Below are 7,984 nucleotides of genomic sequence, written 5' to 3' on the forward strand. Positions count from 1 at the left end.
AGGCACTGGGACACATTTTGGTGCAAGCAAGGCCTGTACAAAAGGGACGGGCTGCACTTGAACCAAGATGGAACCAGACTGCTGGCGCTTAAAATCAAAAAGGTTGCAGAGCAGCTTTTAAAATGACACCTGGGGAACAGCCGATGGGAGCAGGGCAGTATCCCGTTTGGCAAAAGCCATCCTTTAAAGTGTGAGGCTGCAAAGAATTCAAATAAAACAGAAAGGGACAGAGCAGAACCGCATAAAGAGCAAATGGGAGCCTGTGCCAGCAGGTCAAAGAGTCAAAAGAATAGAATACATCAGGGGAGAGATTCAGTGTATAGGTGCTTGTATGCCAATGCCAGAAGCCTCCGAGCCAAGATGGGTGAGCTGTAGGTTGCTAACACAAAAATAGATATAGTGGGCATAACAGAAACATGGTGGAACAGTGAGAACCGGCGGGACACTGTTATCCCTGGGTATAAACTCTATAGAAAGGACAGGGAGGGATGCCTTGGAGGAGGGGTAGCACTGTATGTTAAGGAAGGGATAGAATCTAACAAGCTAGAAAACCTAGGTGGACTGGAGTCCTCCACAGAAACCCTGTGGGTGACTATACAAGGCCGCAAAGGGAACGTGCTACTGGGGACGTGCTATCGCCCTCCGGATCAAAATGCCGACAGTGACTGGGAGTTGCAGGAGGAAATCAGGGAGGCGTCAAGGAGAGGCAGGGCTGTAATTATGGGTGATTTCAACTACCCACACATAGACTGGGTAAATTCACATTCAAGTCAGGACAAAGAGGTCAAATTTCTAGATACGCTAAATGACTGTGCCCTAGAACAGTTGGTCATGGAACCGACCAGAGAGAAGGCGACCCTGGATCTAATTCTGAGTGACACCCAGGACCTGGTGCGTGATGTCAGTGTCATTGACCCTTTATGGAACAGTGACCACAGTGCCATCAAATTCAGCATACATGCGAGGAGAGAATCACCAAGGATGTCTAACACGGACATTTTGAACTTCTCCAAATGGTGAAAAGAAAGCTGAGGGGGGAAATCAGGAGAGTCACTTCGCTCCGGAGTGCATGGAGTTTATTCAAAACCACAATACTAGAAGCCCAGTTAGATTGTATACCCAAAAGGAGGAAAGGTACTGATGTGCCTAAATACACTTTTCTGGGTTCTTGTCTGGGTCCTTTTATTAAGAATAACCAGCCACAGGAGAAACTTTTATAAGGCTTTTATTAGCTCTACTGCAGATAGTGCGGTGCTCAATGGTTCTCTCACCAAAATTGAGGACCCTGAATTACAATTTCAATAGGTCTTTATACCTTAGCATAGTGCTTACACAGCTCGAATAAACATCTGTCACACAACAATGAGAAAACAGGATATGCCTTATCAACATGAGCCACAGACTTTTGTTTCCTAACTTAAGACATCACTTTATCTTTACAATGGCTCTAAACTTCCCTTAAGGTAAACACATTAGCTAAGCACTTACACAATTTTCACCTTTTGTGGAGTCAAACACATCAGTACCACTAAGTCCAGGAGGATGCCAGCATGGCTAACGGGTACCGTCAAGGATGCCATAAAAGGGAAGAAGACTTCCTTCCGAAATTGGAAGGCCTGTCCAAACGAAGAAAACAGAAAGGAACACAAACTCTGGCAAAAGAAATGCTAGGTGACAATAAGGGAGGCAAAAAGAGAGTTTGAGGAACATTTAGCCAAAAGTATCAAGGGGAATAACAAAAACTTCTTTAAGTACATCAGAAACAGGAAACCTGCCAGGGAGGCAGTTGGACCATTAGACAATGAGGGAGTGAAAGGGATTATTAAGGAGCATATGGAGGTGCAGAGAAGCTGAATGAGTTATTTGCATCTGTCTTCACGGCAGAGGATACTGAGCATATACCTGCTCCTGAACCAGGCTTTTTAGGGATGGAGGCTAGAGAGCTGAGTCAGATAGAAGTGACAAGGGATGATGTTCTAAACTGTCTGGAAAAACTGAAAGCTAACAAATCACCAGGGCCGGATGGCATCCATCCAAGAGTCCTCAAGGAACTCAAATGTGAAACTGCCAACCTCCTTGCTAAAATATTTAACTTATCCCTGAAATCGGGCTCTGTACCAGAGGACTGGAGAGTAGCAAATGTAACACCAATTTTCAAAAAGGGATCAAGGGGCGAACCGGGAAATTACAGGCCAGTTAGCCTAACGTCCATTCCAGGCAAATTGATGGAAAGCATCCTCAAGGATAAAATTGTAAAGCACCTAGAAGAACAGGCCCTGCTGGGAGTGAGCCAGCATGGCTTCCGCAAAGGTAAATCTTGCCTCACCAACCGTTTGGACTTCTTTGAGAGTGTCAACGAGTGTGTGGATCAAGGTGATCCAGTTGACATAGTCTACCTGGACTTCCAAAAAGCTTTTGACAAAGTTCCTCATCAAAGACTTCTGAGGAAACTTAGCTGTCATGAGATAAAGGGACAAGTACATGTGTGGATTGATAACTGGTTGAAAGACAGGAAACAGCGGGTAGGTATAAATGGAGAGTTTTCACAATGGAGGGAAGTAAGAAGTGGGGTCCCCCAGGGATCTGTACTGGGACCAGTGCTTTTTAATTTATTCATAAATGATCTAGAAGCAAGGGTAAGCAGCGATGTGGCCAAATTTGCAGATTATACCAAACTCTTCCAGGTAGTGAAATCCCAAACGGATTGTGAGCAGCTCCAAAAGGATCTCTCCAAACTGGGGGAGTGGGCGACAAAATGGCAAATGCGGTTCAATGTTAGCAAGTGTAAAGTGATGCACATTGGGACGAAAAAACCCAACTTCAAGTTTATGCTAATGGGATCCGAGCTGTCAGTGATGGACCAGGAGAGGGATCTTGGGGTTGTGGTGGACAGCTCGTTGAAAGTGTCGACTCAATGTGCGGCAGCTGTGAAAAAGGCAAATTCCATGCTAGGGATCATTAGAAAGGGGATTGAAAATAAAACGGCTAACATTATAATGCCCTTATACAAAACTATGGTGCGACCACACTTGGAGTACTGCGTACAATTCTGGTCACCACATCTTAAAAAGGACATTGTTGAACTGGAGCAGGTACAGAAGAGGGCAACCAAGATGATCAGGGGCCTAGAGCACCTTTCTTATGAGGCAAGACTACAACACCTGGGCCTTTTTAGTTTAGAAAAAAGACAACTGCGGGGAGACATGATAGAGGTCTATAAGTCATGCATGGTGTGGAGAAAGTGGAGAGAGAGAGATTCTTTTCCCTAGAACCACGGGTCACTCCATGAAATTGGTCACCAGGAGGTCTAGGACCAACAAACGGAAGTACTTTTTCACACAACGCGTGATCCACTTGTGGAACTCTCTGCCACAGGATGTGGTGACAGCCAACAACCTGGATGGCTTTAAGAGGGGTTTGGATGACTTCATGGAGGAGAGGTCTATCAATGGCTACTAGTCGGAGGGCTGTGGGCCACCTCCAGCCTCAAGGGCAGGGTGCCTCTGAGTACCAGTTGCAGGGGAGTGATGGAAGGAGAGAGGGCATGCCCTCAACTCCTGTCTGTGGCTTCCAGTGGCATCTGGTGGGCCACTGTGAGAAACAGGATGCTGGACTAGATGGGCCTTGGGCCTGATCCAGCAGGGCTGTTCTTATGTTCTTAAAGAACCCGGGCCGCTGACCAATCAGGGGCCGCATCTCGCGGCCCCGACACGCTTCCCACATCTGACGTCAAATGCCGGGATGCTAGTTTAGCTCCCAAGCGGGGGCTGCACAGCCCGTTCGGGAGTTAAACTAAGGCTGGCTCTGTGTTTGCAGCGCCAGCCAGGAACGGCTCTTCCCTGCAAAGGCAGGGAAGAGTCGCTCCTGGCTGCACAGCCTAACTAGCTCCTGAAGGGGCCATACGACTCTTCCCTGCAGGGGACATGGGGCTGCGCAACCCCTTCGGCAGTTAAACTACACTCCCATCCCAAACGGAGCCTCAAGGCTCCTTACAGGAGCCAGACCACGCCCCTGCGCCTGATGTCAGACGCAGGGGCGTGGCCAGCCCCGTGTGTGATATCAGACGCGGGGGCGGGGTCAGCTGTGGTGGCTGCACACAGGCCACCGGCCGTCCCTCTCTGCCCGTGTTTGTTGCTCTGAAAGATCTTGGCAATCAGTTTCATGGGATGACTTCTGGTTCTAGTGTTATGAGAGAGGGATAAAAATGTATCTCTATCTCCACAGCATGCATAATTTTAAAGAGCTCTTATGTCTCCCCTCAGTCATCTTTTTTTCTAAACTAAAAAGCCCCAGGTGTTGTAGCCTTGCCTTGTAAGGAAGATTCTATAGACCCCTGATCACCTTGGTTGTCCTCCAGGTCCATAATGTCCTTTTTGAGGTGTGGTGACTAGAACAGTACAAAGTACTCCAATTGTGACCACACTGTAGATTTGTATAAGGGCATAATATTAGCATTTTTATTTTCAATCCCCTTCCTAATGATTCCTAGCATGGAATTGGCCTCTTTCACAGCTGCCATGCACTGAGTCGATGCTTTCAACGAACTGTCCACTAGGACCCCAAGATCCCTCTCCTGATCAGTCACCAACAGCTCAGATCCCATCAGCATATATGTAAAACTGGGATATATATATTTTTTGCCCAAATATGCTTCACTTGCTAACATTGAACCACATTTGCCATTTTAAGGCCCACTCCCTCAGTGTGGAGATATTGTTTTGGATCTCCTCTCAGTTTATTTTGGATTTCACTACCCTAAATGTTAAATCGAGAAGGACATTTGTCTTGGCATGCTTGAATGCACAGCTCTCAGCTCTCTCACAAGGTCACTATCTCAGTATTCCTTTCTCTTAATGGTCCATGTCAGTCAGGAGCAGTTGAGACGATTGGTCATATGTTACTTCATTGTTTGTTTTATAGAGATATTCGATGAGCACTTTTGTTACCTCTTTTGACTAGATTCCTAGGTAGGCCATTGGCCTTTTATGTGTTTCTCCTTTTGTCCGACACTGATATTCAGGTCTCCACCAAGGTGGCAACATTTTGCTACATTGCAAACTGTGTAAGAAAGCAATTGGCAAAATCATGAGTGTAGGTTGTTATATCCTAAACTGTGTTTTGTAAGAAATCATGATTGCTGGAGGTTACTACTTATCTATTGTGTTATATTTTTATCTGGTTGATGACTGTAATAAAGATTCCATTCCACTACCCTAAATAGTTTGGTGACATCTGCAAATTTGGGCACCTCACTGCTTACCCCAATTTCTAGATCATTTATCAATACATTTAAAAGCGTTGGTCCCTGTACAGATCACTGGGTGGGTGAGGGAGGGCATTTCTTACTTCTCTCCACTTAAGAACATAGGAAGCTGCCATATACTGAGTCAGACTATTGTTCTAGCTCAGTATTGTCTACACTGACTGTCAGCAGCTTCTCCAAGGTTGCAGGCAGGAATCTCTCTCAGCCCTATAATTGGAATGTTCCCTTTCTTGTAATCAGGTTAGTAAACCTGTATGTCACTTATGCAATGCTCCTGCATAGGAATAGGGAGGGAAGAACCAAGAGGTTCACGCGGATGAGACAGTAAATATCTTCTGGAAAAGTTTGTATGGTTATGTGCAAAAAGACAAGTGTATCTTTTCTAAACAGCAATGGGACAAATTATGGAAATGGACGTAGCCCCCCCCCCGCCCACCGATTACCTGATGTGCCTTGTAATCCCCCATCCCTGAGTTACAGTACTGCCTGCATATACCTCATAACCTTGTGGGTTTCCAAATCCTTGTGTGTAAATCTTTGTAGATATATGATGTACAAACAACCACTTTGTATATAATTGTGTTTTGGCAACATACTGTATGCGTTGGTAGTTTGTTGGTTCAATTAAAAAATCTTGTCCTATCTTGGAGATGCCAGGGAAGGAACTTGGAGCCTAGATGCTCTTCCCAGAGTGGCTCCATCCCCTAAGGGGAATATCTTACAGCACTCACACTTCTAGTCTCCCTGTCGTATGCAACCAGGGCAGAGCCTGCTTAGCTTAAGGGGACAAGTCATGCTTGCTACCATAAGACCAGCTCTCTTCCCTCTTAGAGCTGTCCATTTATTCCTACCATGTTTCCTGTCCTTCAACCAGTTTCCAAACCACACATGAACCTGTCCCCTTAACCCATCACTGCTATGTTTTATCAAGAGTCTTTGGTGAGGAACTCTGTCAAAAGCTTTTTGCAAATCAAAGAATACTATGTTGATTGGATCACAACACATGCTGTTGTGTATCCACACGACACTCTCAAAGAACTCCACAAGGTTGATGAGGCAAGATTAACCTTTGCAGAAGCCATGCTGGTCCTCCTTCAGCAGGGCCTGTTCTTTATGCTTAACATTTTTATCCTTGAGAATGCTTTCCACCAATTTATCCAGCACAGAAGTTAAGGTGACCAGCCTGTAATATCCTGGACAGCCCCAACCCCTGGATCCCATTTTGGAAATCGGTGTTGCATTGGCTACTTTTTTTTTTAAGCCTGATTTTCGGGATAAGTTACATATTTTTGTAAGCAGCTTGGCAATTTCACATTTGAGTTTAGCCGGGGGGGGGAGCAATTGGCCCTATCCAACCCCAAAGCACAGTGTCCTTCCAGTGGCTATTGTGGGTGTTTATCTTCTGTTTCTTTTTTAGATTGTAAGCCCTTTTGGGACAGGGAACCATCTTATTTATGTGTTCTTTATTTTTCTCTGTAAACTGCTTTGGAAACTTTGTTGAAAAGCAGTATATAAATAGTAGTAGTAGTAGAGTTCTAATACAAATACTAAATTTTAAAACTCACTTGACAAGCAAAAAAGAAAGGAAACCACCTATCACAGCTGCAAAATATCAAAGTCTCCCAGTATAGCAGTAATAAGTCTGGAGCATGCACCTGCTCTCCAGAGGCCTCTGGCTTAGAAAAGCAGAGACAGAGAGCTCTTTGCAAAACACATCTGGCAAGCATGGATCTTGTATATACTTGCAAACGGAGAAGAACAAATGTACTCTTAGACAGAGTTCAGCTGCAACAACCTTCAGCTTCCCTTCCCTGTCCTAAAAATAAAAAAAGTTGCAAACTGCTCTGAGATTGTTGGCAGGTATGTTGAAGTCGTCATTAGGCACCAGCCAGTATCCACCCTCCACACATGAATCTTCCTTGTGTATTGCAGACCTGTACAACCTTTCTCCCCCTCTCCTTCAAGGGTTTGGCTTGGATCAGAAAGACACAGATCTGTTTATAAAGCATCAAAAGGAGAGGAGAGCTGGTCTTGTGGTAGCAGCATGACTTGTCCCCTTAGCTAAGCAGGGTTCACCCTGGTTGCATATGGATGGGAGGCACTGTAAGATATCCCCCCACCCCGGGTATGGAGCCGCTCTGGGAAGAGCAGAAGGTTTCAAGTTCCCTCCCTGGCAGCTTCTCCAAGATAGGACAAGATTTTTTTTTTATAGGACAAGATTTTTTTATTGAACCAACAAACTACCAAAGCATACAGTACGTTGCCAAAGCACAATTATATACAAAGTGGTTGTTTGTACATGATATATCTACAAAGATTTACACACAATGATTTGGAAACCCACACGGTTATCTCCAAGATAGGGCTGAGAGAGATTCCTGCCTGCAACCTTGGAGAAGCCGCTGCCAGTCTGTGAAGACAATACTGAGCTAGATAGACCAATGGTCTGACTCAGTATATGGCAGTTTCCTATGTTGATAGGGAACAGAAATAGCAAAATGTATGGGTGTCCCATTTTAAGAGAGTTTCAAAAGAGGTTCATGCGTATATGGGAAAGCTTTCTGTATATAGAAAGAGCTGCATATAGAAAGAACCCCTGCTAACTTGGCAAAGAGGCACTTTTTAATGTGGTGATTCTCTCTATTTAGCAGGGGGAGAGTAACTGGCCCTATCCACCCCCAGCACAGTACCTCCAGTGACTGTTGCTGGTGTGTGTCTTAT

This window comes from Hemicordylus capensis, chromosome 1, assembly GCF_027244095.1.
Source record: "Hemicordylus capensis ecotype Gifberg chromosome 1, rHemCap1.1.pri, whole genome shotgun sequence".
Lineage (NCBI taxonomy): Eukaryota > Metazoa > Chordata > Lepidosauria > Squamata > Cordylidae > Hemicordylus > Hemicordylus capensis.